Source organism: Chinchilla lanigera, unplaced genomic scaffold (assembly GCF_000276665.1).
Source record: "Chinchilla lanigera isolate Chin_1 unplaced genomic scaffold, ChiLan1.0 scaffold00007, whole genome shotgun sequence".
Classification (NCBI taxonomy): Eukaryota; Metazoa; Chordata; class Mammalia; order Rodentia; family Chinchillidae; genus Chinchilla; species Chinchilla lanigera.
Window position 1 is genome coordinate 32,723,950 of NW_004955408.1, and position 16,423 is coordinate 32,740,372.

Below are 16,423 nucleotides of genomic sequence, written 5' to 3' on the forward strand. Positions count from 1 at the left end.
AAATATATATATACAGGAAAAGAAGTCAAATTATCATTATTTGGAGATGGCATGATCCTTTACATAGAAGACCCAAAAATTTTACCAAAGACTTCTAGAATCGACAACCACTTTCAGCAATGTAGCAGGATAAAAATGCTAGGGTTCTTATAGATTAATGATGAACTGACCAAGAAAGAAATTATCAAAATAATACTATTTACAAAATGGAAAGAAATCCCTTGCTCTTTGGTATGAAGAATGAATATAGTGAAAATGGCCATACTCCCAGATTAAATGCAAACACAATCACAATTCCAACAGGTTGTCTCAGAGTTAGAAAAAACAAGCCTAAAATTCATTTGGAAACAGAAGAGACCTAGAATAGCAAAAACAATTCTGGGCAACAAAGCCAAACAGGGCATCAGAATTCCAGACTTAAAGCTATATTACAAAGCTACTGTGATAAAAACATCATGGTACTAGCAAAAACAAAAAACAAGACAAAACAAACAAACAAACAAAACAGCCCCAGGATCAATGGAACAGATTAAAAGATGCAGAAACAACTCCAGACATACTTAGCCACCTTATCTTTTTAATTTTTTTCTTGTTTTGTATGTAGTTTTTTGTACACAAGAAACTACTGACAGACTGAAGAAACAACCTACAGTGTAGGAAAAAATTTTACCAGCCATTCCTCAGACATAGAACTAATATCTAGAATATATAAGGAACGCACAAAAATCAGACCACCCTAAATTTAAAGACTCAGTCCAAAACTTGGCATCTAGAATGAATGACCCTTCTCAGATGAAGAAGTGGAAATGGAAAATAAATATATGAAAAAAAGTTCAGCATCACTGGTCATTGAAGAGTTTCAAACTGAAACAGTGCTGAGATACCAGGGTGAAATGGAATGGCTATTATCAAGAATTCAACAAATAACAAATGCTGGTAGGGCTGTGGGGAAAAAGGAACACTTCTCCAATATTGGTAGGAGTTTAGACCACTATGGAAATGAGTGTGGAGATTTCACAAAAAAACTAGAACTAGAGGTTCCATTCATCCCAGCTATTCCTCTTCTTGATATCTTCCCAAAAGAATTAAAAGCATCATACCACAGTAATATATGCACACCCAAGTTTATAGTGGCACGGTTTGTAATAGCTAATTCTTGGAAACAACCCAAATGGCCATCAACTTATGAATGGATGAAGAAGATCTGTTTTTTGTTTTGTTTTGTTTTGTTTTGTTTTTTGCAATGTAGTACTATTCTGTCATAAAGAAAGAAAAGTGTGAGGCTTTTCTAGGTAAATGGATGTACCATTCAAGTGAAATAAATCTGACACATGTAAATAATACATTGTTTCTCTGATGTGAGAAACTGAAGGTGTAAGTAAGGACTAATATGTATAATAGATAATGTGAAACAGGAAGAAAATGTTCACATGGGAAGGGTAACAAGGGAGGGGGCAGAGAGAAAGGAAAAAATGATGAGAAAAGAAGGAAAAAATAAATGAGAGGAAGAGGGGTTGAAGGGAGGGTAGGGAATGGGGGAAAAAGAATCAAGTTATATCATGTACAGGTACAAATTCCCTATAAATGCATGTGATCAGTACATATACTTAAAATGTACCATAACTTAATTAATAAATAATAATAATACCATTCACAATAGCAGCAAGAAAAATCTAATATTTAGTAATTAATTTAACCAAGGAAGTGAAAGGCCACTGCAACAAAAACAGTAGTACTCTGTAAAGGACATTGGAGAGCACATCAGAAAATGGAAAGATATTCCCTGCTTTGAGATAGACAGACCAACAGTGTCAAAATGCTCATATTTCCAAAACAGATATACAGATTTAATGCAGTCCAAATCAAAATACCAACAGCATTACTCAAGAGAGAAAATAATCCTAAAATTCATAGAAATCAGAACACACCCAGAATAGCAAAAGCAATTCTGTGTAAAAAGTAAAGCAGGAGGCATCACAATCCCAGATTTGAAATTATATTACAAAGCTACAGTGATAAAAATAGCACAGTATTAACACAAAAACAGACACATGGACCAATGGAATAGAGGATGCAGAAACAACCCAAATACATTCATATATCTGATCTTTGAGAAGGGGGCCAAAAATATATACAGGAAGAAAGATAACCTCTTTAACAAATGGGAGAACCAGCCATTTATATACCAAAAATTGAATCTAGACTCATATCTCTAAACATGTACTAAACTAAGATCAAAATGAATCAAAGATCTAAATATTAAAACAGAAACACTTAACCTGGAAGATAAAATGAGTAAAACTCTTAAAAACAGGTGTAGGCAAAGTCTTTCTGAACAGAACCACATTGCACAAGATATAACATCAATGATCAAAAAATAAGATTCTATCAAAAAATTAAAAACTTCTGCACAATAAAGGAAACAAGCAACAGAGTGAAGAGACAACTTGTACAATCAGAAAGACATCTGCTAGCTATCTCTTAGACAGAGGACTAATGTAGAATATATTAAGGACTCAAAAATTAGGCCCCTCAAAAAAAATTAGATCCCTCCAATAAAAAAACTCCATAAATAAAATGGGCAACTGAAATGAACACACTTCTCAGAAGAAGTACAAATGACCAATAAATACCTGAGAAAATACTCAACCTCTCTGGCCATTAGAAAAATGCAATTTAAAACACAGAGTCCATCTTACTCCAGAAAGGATGATTATCATCAAGAAATCAAATACTACCACATGTTGGCTAGGCTAAGGGAAAATGAAAACCTCCTATACTGTTGGTAGGAAGGTAAACTACTACAACACTATAGAAATCAGTATAGAGAGTTCACACACACACAAAAGAAACTAAAACTAGAAATTCCATTTGACCCAGTTAGTCTCCTTTTAGATATCTTCTTGAAAGAGCTAAAGACATCATATTACAATGATACGTGCATACCCACTCTTGGACTTGGTCTACATGTCCATTAACAGATGAATGAATAAAGAAATGTGGTACTTATATACAATTGAATATTACTCTTCTATAAAGAAGGATAAATGAGGCATTTGAAAGAAAATGCACATACCTTGAGACTTGCCTCAGTTTCCTCATTGCTGGAACAAATACCTGACACCCGTAGTTTACAGGAGGAGAGACTTAGTTTGGCTCATGTTTTAGAAGTTATGATCTTTGCCTTGTGGGTTGGCTCCAAACAAAAGTAGCATGGTAGAAGGGTCTTCCAGAGGAAAACTTGCCATGCCATGACATCCAGAAAGCAGAGAGAATCAGGGGAGGAACCCAGAAGGGAGATATAGTCTTCCAGGCCACACCCACAGTGACCCACCTCTTCTCACCGGGCCCCACTTCCTAACACCTCCTGTAATCCAGTCACCTTTCAAAGGTCCTGCCCATGATCCTACGAGGCTTTAGGAGGGCATCTAAATATAAACCACAAAGAACCATAATATTAAGTGAAATAAATCACACAAGCCTAAATATTACATGGTTTCTCTTATATGGGAAACCTAAAGTACAAATAAATTTAAAAGAAAAATAAAGGATAGTAGGAAACAGGGAGACTAATCTTTTTCAAATGGGAAGGAGACCAAGAGATAGAGGGAAGTAGTAATAGGGAGGGGAAGAGAATGTAAAAAGAATTAAGATGTGTTATATACACGTAACAACTCTCCACAATCAATGTAATAATTATGTACTATAAGCATACACTAATAAAAATTAAAATTTTATAAAAATAATTATGCTCCATATGTTAAGCAGAAGAAATACAGTGGACTAGAAGTGTTGGGAGCCGCTGAAGCTGGAAAATAATTACACGTGCAGGATGAAGCCAGCCTGAGAACATAGGAGCCCTTTGGAGTAAACAATTCATTGTAACTTGTTAACTGGTTGCTGGGCAGTGAGGTGGAAATTAACTAACATCTCCAGGGTATAAATAAACACTGTACTGTTTTTGGGCAGTCCTCTTGCTCATCAGGCAAGAAGTAACTCCACCTGACCCTGGCTATCCTCTCTTGTCTTTATTTTCTAAGTCCTTTCACCATTTTCTCCCAGGGACCATAGAGAGACCACCAACTCCCACATAGAAGCAGGATAGGTTTATGGTCACATCTTTATGAATCCCTTTTCTTCTCAAATTCAAAATTTAAAAATCTTTAAGAATTAAAAGAAGATATTGTTTGTGCATCATTAACATGCTTGGCCAACTTCACCTGGGAATAAATTGTAGTGACGCCATACACTACACTATGTCTGTCAGCAATTGAGCACATATACAACAGTCCTATAAGATTATATCACTTAATGACACTGTAGATATTTCAGTTTGCATGAGTACTTTCTATGATGTTTGCACAACAAAATCACCTAATATTGCATACCTTAGAAAGTGCCTGCACGGTTAATGATGCATGACTATAGTTGCAAAATAATCACTTGAACAAAGAGAACTTTTATGACTTAACCTAAATTTGAATCTTCATATTTGACGAAGACAAAGTTGAAAAGATGGAAGGTAAAATATAGTGTTAGAAGCAGTAGGGTAAATGTATGCTTCACTCTCAAAGGAGTAAAATTTAATGTGGAATACTTAAAATTTATTCATTCTTTACCTCAAAGTGATTCAGAAGTACAATTAGTAGGATTTCAGAAAGGCACAAATTGAAATGCTGCAGAGTAGACACGTGCCATTTTTAAACAATTTCCTCTAAAACTCCAGTAAACTCACAGGAAACATTTTTAAAGAATATAAGCACTTGTTATGGACTGACTTGTATTCCCCCAAATTCTTGTGTTGCAGTCTTAGCCAAACTGGCTGTATTTGAAAGTAGAGACTTTAGAGGGATAACTAAGGTTAAATGAGGTCAGTGTGGGGCCCTAATCTGTGTCTTTATAAAGGGAAGAAACACTAGAGATTTTACTCTCACTGTACAAGCAAGAGAAGTGGCCATAAGAGGACACAGGGAAAGGTGGCCTTCTATAAGCTAGGAAGAAAGGCCTCAGAAAAGCCAAATGATGGAATCTTGATCTTGAACTTCTAGCCTCCAAACTTGTGAGAAAGTTTATTTCTGTTTAAGTTATTTGGTTGGCGGTATTTTGTTATGGCAGCCCAAGCAGACTAACACAAGCCTTATGCACAGGAGAATGAGAAAAGAAAATGTGCACATATCTTTGGGATGTGGCAGGCAGATAGTAAGTGGAAACTAACACCACCAGAGGAAGCGTTAGTCCAGAAGCTGGTTAGTTTGCCCTGCAAAACCTCAGGTGAATTCAGAAATTGTTGGCATTAGATAGTTCCAAAAGTAGGGGTGCCTGTGATATTGAAAACAGGAAGGCTACTCAAAAGTCTATAACTGAACCAGTTAGATCTCCCAAATTTCCCCACCTACCCTAATTACATCTTACAGCCTCTTGCTTACCTTGGTAGACTGTAAGACTAACCTCTGGAAAGACTGAATGAGGGGAACTCTGGACTCAGTGCTCACCAGTTAAAGTTGAAGATAGAGTTGCCATACTGCTAAACAAGGGGAGTCGATTGGAATTCTTATAATAGCAAATGTTGAAATCTCTAGCACCATTACCTGTTTGCCAGAATACTAGCATTCAGGCTTAATGCCTGCCAGAGATTAGAGGGTTCTTCTGAGAGAACAGCCAGGAAAAAAAGACAGTATTTCCAGTATTCAGGTTAGGGAAGGCAGTTTGATTGCCCTTCACTGAAATCTATGATTCCCACTGAGCCTGGACTCATGTTTTTAGTACCTTGTTCTTTAATATGAACAAACAGCTAAGGAGGACCCAACATTAGGAAGAAAAATCATCTAAAGAAGACCCCAAGCACACAAGAAGAAATAGTAATTTAGAGGAAACAGAAACAATACAAGAAGCAGGTGGAAAACTTTTTTTTAAAAAAGCCAACAAGAAAACAATCATGTTTTCAGAAAGATAAAATAAGTGTAACATCCATAACAAAATAATAAGAGATTGAAAAATAGAACACTGGGAGAATAAAAAGTAACTCTTTGAAAGTAAACATAGGACAGCAGAGCTAAAACAACAAAACAAAACCTTCATGTATAAGTCTGAAGAAATATGACAGAAAGCAAAACAAAGTGAAACACATCCAATAAGAAAGCCCTCATAAGGGGCTGGGGATTTAGCTCAGCGGCACAGCGCCTGTCTGGCAAGCGCGAGGTTGTCAGTTCAATTCCTTGTACCGGGAAAACAAAACAAAACAAAAAAAACAAACAAAGAAAGCCCTCATAAGACAAGAACTTTTCACACAAAATGCTCCCTCACCTTACCCAAGGCCCACAGTCCTAATGGTTGCTGGGATTAAACTCTGAAATAATTTATTGAATACCTGCTGTGTTAAAAGCAACATTTTTAAGTACGGCACATTATTTTATAGAGTCTATAGCAGTGCTTTGAAGGCAGATATTGCCCAACACAGAATAATATGAATAAACTGAGGCTCACAGAGGATAATCTGCTCTAGCTTCACAGCTAGTAAATGATAGCTGGACTAAAATCCTGACTATCTCTAGACCGCGGCTATTTTGTCCTGTACACCTCCTGCTATCTGCCTGAATACTACCACCCATAAATCAGTGAAGCATTCTATAGATTTGGTCTGGGAGCAGCAAGAAGTGTGGGAGACCGGACCCTAATCTGCTGGCAGATTCTACTGGAGGAGCACTGTAATTTGAACAGAGGGGACCCTGGGGCTGTAGAAAGAAAGTTAAGGAAATTGTCGTGAGTCAGTCACAATTAGAGAAGAGCTCCAAAGCTGTGCAAAAGAAAGGTAAAAAGAGCTTCCTGAAGTGAATAAAACCCTTGTTTTGCATTTCACCTCTGGCTGTTTGCTTGCTTATTCATTTGTCAGGGAGCCTTGAACACATTCTTGAATTTCAGGAATTGGGATTTAACGGAAATCTTTTCCTAAAATATGTAGATCGATTCTCATTGGCTAAAATGTGTCCTACCACACCCTTTCTATCCAATGTACATGTAATTTATAAGTCATAATGCTAGTTACTCCAGAATGCACATGTATTTGGAAACAGGGTCTTTAAAGAGATAATTAAAGTAAAATGAGATCATTAGTTTGGGTCCTAGTGCCAGGTGGCTGGCATCCTTATAGAAGAGGAGACTAGGACACAGGCATTCATTGAGAAGACTGTGTGAGGACACAACGAAGAAAATGACCACCTGCAAGCCAAGGAGAGGTGCCTCACATAAAACCAACCCTGATGACACCTGCACTAAAACCTCTGGTCCCTAGAATTGTGAGAAAATAAAATTCTGTTGTGTAAGCCACCCAGCCTATGATACTTTGTTATGTCAGCCCTATCAATCTACTATACCATGTAGAGATGTGCTCATGGTGTCCACACTCAGGAGTATCAGACCTAACTTATTTGTCCTGCAGAGCCACCCGTACATGTTGCCTGGGTTTCTCCATGTCTGTCTATCAATATACACCCAATTGAACGACTTATCTATGATGTCCATAAAGGGGTAGTAGGTGATAATCCTTGAAATCATCTAAATGATTTAACTCTTGGTTTTGAATTTTATTGTTTTTATTTATGATTAAATAGATGTTTATGTATTATTATTACCCCAAAAGCTTATTTTATGAGTTTTCAGGGGGACAGGCCCTGTTTTTACTTAGTCTGGTAAAAGCTTTAAAATTTTTTAAATATTTATTTCCTTCAGCAAATTTTATATTTTCATCTCCATGAGGCATGTGCCATGTTAATGTGAAAGCTTTTATATTACCATGTTAAGCCCATTCTGACTTCCAGTTTCAGCCTGTAATATAGCTGGGAATGTGGAGGACCACTTATAAAGCCTCCCTCCTTCAATTATACAATAAAGGGAAATGCGTTGCACTGGTTGACATCAAATTTCCATCAACCTACGAAGAGTGGCAACTCAGAATGAAATTTAATTTGCAAGGTATCCTATATTCAGTGGTGTAAATGAAATAATATTTCTACTCCCTGTATATACTTTGAGTCCTGAAGAAACTACTCCTCCCACATTTGTACATACACACTGGTGTCAGGTGTAGCTCAGTGATAGAGAACTTACCTAGCATGGCTGAAGCCCAGATCTAACCTCTGGGACTTGCAAGAGGGAAAAGAATACTGCAGTGAAACTGGTGTTAACCCCAGGCCTCCTCCCAGATCCAAGTGAGCTCATGGAGCTTTGGCAAAGGGCAGAGAATACAAAGGCATCTACCTGCTTCTGCCAAATATCAGGCTAACTTATTCCTTCCTTCCTACCCTTTCAGCTTCTGAGTTAGAAAGACTAAAAGAAAGCCAAGCTTGTCAAGGCATCCTGAATCCATCTGGCATTAATTTCTGGGGGGACATATCAAACACCCTCTCACTTTTTCTCTCACAGAAAAAGGTACAATTAAAGACGTACACTGACTTTTTTCTGCAAAAGCAGTTCTCTTCATAGGTAAGAAATTTCTCTCAGGCATTGAGAGCTATAAGTGTGGCTATGGGAGTTATATCACAGTTTGAGGTTGTTATGGTTGATACATTGTGTCAACTTAAGGAGTCTAGAGGTTTGGCTAAGTGACTCAGCAGGAAGCCAGGGTGCTTACTTTGTATACATCCTGAGCCTGTGGAAGAAGGGGGCATGGAGATTATGTGAGAGCTACATGCCCCTTAGGTGGGGGTAGCCTGTTTACAATATAAGCAGGGAAAAGAAGCTGCTTGGAGCCATTCTGCACGTTTGCTCTGGCTGCTTTGCTGTTCAGCTGCCATTCCCCCTTTGCTTCTCCATTGCATCCTAAAGTTTTAGCTTCTTTTGTGATGAGCTGCCCCCACCCATTCCCCACCAGCATGGGAGCCAAACTGAGCCCCACACAGCTTTAGTGACAAAGCCCTGCCCCTGACACACCATCCTGGAAGCCACAATGAGCACCAGGGAGCTTCAGGAGGCTTACTCCACCACTCCCACACCAACATGGGAGTGAGGCTAAGCCCCAGGGAACATCCAGACCTTCAAAAATGAAAAAAGAAGGAGTGAAATGCAATCCCAGATCTCCACCCCAACCAGAACAAGTCCAGGAGACAGTAGCATAGAAGAGCTTGGAAGTCACACACCTGAAATTTCTGAAATAATAGCAACTGAAGTAAAGAAACAACTCCATCAGGCCATGGAAGAAATCAGATTAGAACTAATCATTCAGGTAAAAAAAAAAGAAATGAAAACAATAATGAAAGAATTGCTCAGCACATCTAGAGAAGACATAGGTAACAAAAATTGGGGAGCACAGAAAAATGATGGAATCATTCAATGAACAATATAGAAAAGAATCAGAATGCATGAAACAGATTTAAAGAGATGTGCAGGAAATTAAAAATTCCTTTGAAAGCTGGCAAACTGCTTGAAAGAAACTGAAGATAGATTTTCAGACTTTGACGACAGCATTCCAACTAGTGAATATAAAGGGAAAGATCTCTTAACAATAAGAAATTAGGAAACAACAATTCAACAGCTGCAAGATGATGCAAACAAAAACAACAGAAGACTCATAGGTGTCAACAAAACAGCAGGTGTCAACATAAATGACATGAAAAGAATATTTGCGGAAGTAATAGCAGAAAATTTCCCAAGCACGGAAAAAGAATCTGACATACAGGTAAATGAGGCACATAGAGCTCCAATTAGTCATAAGCAAAATAAATCTATACAATAAAAAGATCCCAGAAATTCAGCAAAAGATCAGAATATTAAAAGTTATTAGAGAAAAGAAACAGAACACCTATAAGTGAAAGTCTATCAGAATCATGTCAGATTTCTCAACACAAACCATTAAGTAAAGAAGAACTTGAAGTGATGTAGTTCAGGTCCTGAAAGAAAACACCTTCCAACCCAGATTGGTGTTCCCTGCAAAACTGTTCTTCAAAATCAATGAAGAAATAAAATATTTCCATGACAAAGAACAACTGAAGAAATTCATAAGCACCAAACCAACCCTACAAAGGGTACTAAAAGATAGTCTAGAAAGAGATTTAAAATGGCCACAATTTCAAGAACAACAACAAAAAGGAACCACCAAACAAAGCAAGCAATTAAACAGAGGGAAAAAGTAGGGAACCAACAGCAGGAAAATAACATGACAAAGATAAGCCATTACATTTCAGTTATAATCATTAATGTAAGTGGTCTCAGTTGACCAATCAAAAGAAGCAGACTAGCAGAGTGGATCAAGAAACAAAACCAACAAGATGCTGTACACAGGAAACACATTTAATTCAAAGGAAATTATAGACTGAAAGTCAAAGGATGGAAAACAATACTGCATGTGACAGGAATCAAGAAAAACTCAAGGGTAGCTATTCTACTTACAGACTATGTGAGCTTCAAACCAAGAATGATCAAAAGAGATAAAGAAGGTCACTACATACTCGTTAGGGTAAAACTGCAAGAGGAAGAGATAACAATCGTAAATATCTATGCACCCAATACAGGAGCACCCAACTATATAAGACAAATTTTAACAGGTGTGAAAAATCAAACAGGCAGTAATACAGTCATAACCAGGGACTTTAACACACCATTATGACAAACAGATAGATCAACTAGACAAAAAAATCAGCAAATAAATAACAGAACTAAACCAAACTTGTGAAAAAAAATGGACTTAGTACACCTTTACAGAGTGTTCCAGCCAACAATATCAGAATATATTTCTTCTGAGCTGCATATGGGACATTCTGTAAAATGCATGATATTCTATCCCATAGAACATACCTAAGTAAATGCAAAAGGATTGAAATTATCACATGCATACTATGAGACCATAGTGCAATGACAGTGGAAATTAATGACAAAAGAAAGAGTAAAAACTCCATAAACACATGGAAATGAAATAATATCCTCCTGAACAATGAATGTGTCACAGATGAAATTAAACAAGAAATTAAATAATACAAGCAGTACAGAGTTACAAAGTAGTGGGAAATTAACAATGGTTGTTGTATTACATATTGATATCTTCAAAGTGGTTTCTAGGAAAACAAATACAGACATGCAAGATTGATCAAAAAAGTAATCATTGACTGTTCCTTTCAGTAAAGCAATAGAAGTCAGTAGTACAAATATGTTAACTATCCTGTATATACCTACATACATAATTTCCCCTTCTTTCTTTTCTCTTTTCCCTCACCCCAGTTACTCTTCACTTATGAGCATTTTATTTCATTTCACAATGTCTGTCATACCTCCAAATTTTTATTCACTCTTTCAGGTTTTACACTAGTGAAACAATGCAGTGCTTGCACATGCAGGTATGATTTATTTCACTTATGAGTATGGTCTCTAGTTGTGACCATTTACCTATAAAGGCCTTGAGTTTATCTTTCTTTATAGCTGAGTAATATTCCATTATATAAAAGTACCACAATTTTTTTATCCATTCTTCAGTGGATGGACATTTGGGTAGCTTCCATAATTTAGCAATTACAAATTGAGCTGCAAGAGGAAGAAATAACAATCATAAATATCTATGCACCCAATACAGGAGCACCCAACTATATACAATTTAGCATGTGTTCATGTGATGCTTTCAGATCTTCTGGGAAAAAACCCAAAAGAAGAATAGCTGGGTTGAATGGGACCTCTAGACATAGTTTGCTGAGGAGTCTCCCAACTGATTTCCACAGTGGTTTCACCAGTCTGCATTCCCACCAGCAGTGGAGAAGAGTTCCTATTTCTCCACAGCCTTGCCAGCATTTGTTATTGTTTGATTTCTTAATGATAGCCATTCTTACTGGGGTGAGATAAAATCTCAATATTGTTTTAATTTGCATTTCTTGAATGACTAATGATGTCAAACATTTTCTCATGTGTTTATTTGCCATTGTATTTCTTTACCTGAGAAGTGTACATTCATCTCAGCTGCCCATTTTTGGATTGGGTCTTTGAATTTAGGGTGCTGATGTTTTTTAATTCTTTATATGTTCTAGTTAGAAGACCTTTGTTGAGGGACATTCAGCTAAAATTTTTCCCCACTTGTGGGTTTTCTTTTTACTCTGCTGGTGATTTCTTTAGATGTGCAGAAACTTTTCAGTAGGATGAGATCCCAGTTGTTGATTCTTTGAAGTATTTCATGTGCAGTTTGGTTTCAATAACATTTCTGTATACAATTAACACACTGAGAAAGAAAGAATACCTCATAGTAGCACATAAAAAATGAAATACGTAGGAATCAATCTAACAAAGGAAGTAAAAGATCTATATGGTGAAAACTACAGTACCTTGGCAAAAGAGATCGAAGAGGATTTCAGAAAATGAAATGATATTCCTTGCTTATGGATAGGAAGAACCAACATTGTGAAAATGGCCATACTCACAAAATTAATGTACAGATGAAATTCAATCCCAATTAACCTACCATTAGTATACCTCACAGATCTAGAGAAAACATTCCTAAAATTCATCTGAGAAAAGAAGAGGCCTAGAAAAAGCAATCCTGGGCAACAAAGGAAAAGCAGGAGGCATCATATCCCTGACTTGAAATTATACTACAAAGCTACTGTGATAAAATCAACATGGTACTAGAAAAAAAAAAAGGCCTGAAGATCAATGCAACAGATTAGAAGATGCATGCACAACTACAAACACACTCAGCTACTTTATCTTCGACAAAGGAGCCAAACAATTTCCCTGGAAGAAAAATAGCCTCTTTAATAAATGGTTCTGGAACAAGTGGCTTTGCACATGCCAAAGACAAAAACTAGATCCATGTCTATCACCATGCACTAAATTAAAGTCAAAATGGATCAAAGATATCAATATTAAAACAGAAACACTAAATCTACTGGAAGAGAAAGTAGGTAGAAATCTTGAAGACATAGGGCTAGGCAGAGAGTTCATGAACAAGAAATAATTTGTGTGGGAAGTACTTCAAAGAATCAACAACTGGGATCTCATCTTATTCAAAAGTTTTGCACATCAAATCACCAGCAGAGTAAAAAGAAAACACATGAATTGGGAAAAAATTTTAGCCAACTATCCCTCAGACAAAGGACTTCTATCTAGAAAATATAAAGAATTTTTAAAAATCAGACCCCCAAGATTTAAAGATCCAATCCAAAAGTGGGCATCTGATCAATACACACTTCTCAGATGAAGAAATACAAATGGCAAATAAATATATGAAAAAATGTTCGATATCATTGGTCACTTGAGAAATGGAAATTAAAACAACACAGATTCCATCTCACCCCAGAAAGAATGGCTATCACCATGAAATCAACCGATAACAAATGCTGGGAGGGCTGTGGGGAAAAAGAAACCCTTCTCCACTGCTGGTGGGAGTGTTGACTGGTGAAACCACTGTGGAAATCAGTGTGGAGATTCCTTGCAAAACCAGGATTAGAGATCCCATTTAATCCAGCTAATCTCCTTCTGGGTTTTTTCCCAGAAGAGTTAAAAACATCGTACCACAGTGATATATGTGCACACATGTTTATAGCAGCACAATTTGTCTTAGCTAAATCTTGGAAACAAGCCAAATGCCCATCAACCAAGGAATGTATAAAAAAAAAATGTGGTATTTTTATGTAATGGATCACTACTCAGCTATAAAAAAAAAGATAAACTCACTTTTATAGGTAACTGGATGCAACTAGAGACTATAATCATATGTGAAATAAATCAGACCTGCATATGTAAACACGGTATAGTCTCCCTAGTGTAAGAACCTGAAAGAGTAAATAAAACCCAAAAGGTATACAGATATTGTGAATGGAAAAGAAATTGCTCAAAGGGAAGGAACAACTAGGATGAGGCAAAGGAGAAAAAGAAAGAAAGAAGGAAGGGAAAAAAAAAATATATATATATATGGATAGCCAGGATAACTGTACTGCTGATATCTTCTGGTTTATTGACAGAAACAGTTAATGCTTAAATATTTTTGACCAATTTTGCATGCTTATATCTGGTAATCTGAACAACTAATTTGAAGCCAACAATATGCAATATATCCTACCATCTTGTTTGGGGAAGCTCTGTGTCATTTCTACTGTTTTTTATTATTATTTTTTATTCTCTTTAATGGTTTGATGACTCTTATGTTCTTACATATAGTAATCTGAACAACTTTGTTGAAGATAACAATATGTAATATAACAACCACTGTTAATTCCTATCATTTTGTTTTGAAACCCTGTATCATTTTTGTTTTTGCCTACACTGTTATTTTGATACTTTTTATTCTCTTTAAAATTAAAAACAAAAAACCCCCAGGTTTTAGACTTGAAATAGCCATAAGTAATTAGTGATCAAGTTTTTTAATGACAGCCTCTTCTTCTTTCCTTCTTTCCTTTTTTTTTTTTTTTTTTTTTTGTCTTTTGAGACAGGGTTTCACTATGCAGTTCAGGCTGGACTTAAACTCAGTTTGTAGGCCAGGCTGTCTTCAAACTCACAGCAACCGTCCTTCCTCAGCCTCCCAAATGCTGGGATTACAGGTGCCACCATGCCCAGTTCTTCCATTTTTTTATATTCATCATCCACAAGAAAATTTATTCATGAGTAGGGTGATAAAAATTTAAAACAATTTTATGACTTCTAAAAATAAATGATTTATAGAATCTAATATTGTCAAATAAAAACATTCAGGGTAGAGCTGACAGCTACAGTAAAAATCTTAAGGAAGAAAGAGGTCCAGTGGGCTGAAAATTACGTGCAGAGGAACAGAGCCATAGGAAATGAGGAAAAAGGCAAACAAGGTCAGATCACACAGGGCTTTGCACATCAGGCAAAAAAATTCAGATTTTAAGAGCCATAGAAATCACAGGAGTGCAGACTGGTGAGACCACTGTGGAAATCAGCTTGGAGAATCCTCAGAAAACTAGGTCTAGAGGTCCCATTCAACCCAGCTATTCCCCTTCTGGGTATTTTCCCAGAAGATCTAAAAACATCATATCACAGCGATATATGTGCACCCATGTTCATAGCAACACAATTTGTAATTGCTAAATTGTGGAAGCAACCCAAATGTCCATCCACCGAGGATTGGATAAGAAAATTGTGGTACTTTTATACAATGGAATATTACTCACCTATAAAGAAAGATAAACTCAAGGCTTTTATAGGTAAATGGTCACAACTAGAGACCATACTCATAAGTGAAATAAATCATGCACAAGCACTGCATTGTTTTACTAGTGTAAAACCTGAAAGAGTTAATTTAAACTAGGAAGTATGATAGACATTGTGAAATGATAGGAAAACACTCAAGGGCAAAGGGCAGCTGGGATGTGGGAAAAGAGAGAGAAAAGAAGGAGAAATGTTGTGTGTATACATATAAAGGATAGTTAACATAGTTGTTCTACTCTCTTCTATTTCTTTGCTGAAAGAAACTGTCAATGAGTCCTTGATTGATGAATATTGCATGCCTCTATCTGTTTTCATGAGAAACCACTTTGAAGATATCAATATGTAGTACAAGAAGCATTGTTAATTTCCTACCACTTTGTTTGTAACTCTGTATTGTCTGTACTGTTCTTTTGCTATTTTGTAAAAGGTTGTCTGTCTGTTAATGTTTTCCTCCTTTTTAAAATAAAAAAAAAAGACTGAAAGAAATCATAGGAGGATGTTAGACAAGGAAGTAATGTGGTGTGACATCTTAAAATTTAAAGAATGACTGTTATGGGAATTTTGGACTTTAGAACACAAACCGGTAAATTAACTAAGAGTGTACTATAGAAGCCCAAGGAAGAGATGGTGGAGCACTGTATAAGGGAGCTTAGTAATCAAGTAAGGCTCATGGGATTCTCACTTGAGTAACTGGGTGGAAGGAATTCTATCACTGAAACACGTAAGGCTGGGAGAGGAGGCAGGTGATCTCATGGATTATTTTTTGGACATCTGAAATCTTCATTAGGCAATCGAATGTGAGTTAAAAAGATCAATGAATTACATTTGGGATCAAGCTTAAAAATATAAATTTGGAAATAATTTACACAGAGTATTTAAAGACAGGAAATAAAATCACACAGCAGAGCATGTAGATAGATAAGATGTTTCAAGACAGAGTCCTCACATGTCCCAACATTCATAAGTTTAGTAGAAAAGAAGGAGAAAGATGAAGAAAAAGAGGTAAACATAAGTGAGACTGAGAAAGAGCAATGACTGAAGTATAAAAGGACAAGACCTCAGGAATGAAAAAGAATGGCCACAATAAAAAGGATAGACAATAATTAGTGTTAGTGACAGTGTAGAGAAGCTGAAACACTCACACACTGTTTGATTGGACTGTAAAGTGATACAGATGCTTTGGAAAACAGTTTTGTAGTTCCACAAATGTAGAGCTGCCATATGACCCAGCAATGTCATTTCTAGGTATCTGTAGAAGAAAACAATGAAAATATGTCTACACAAAATC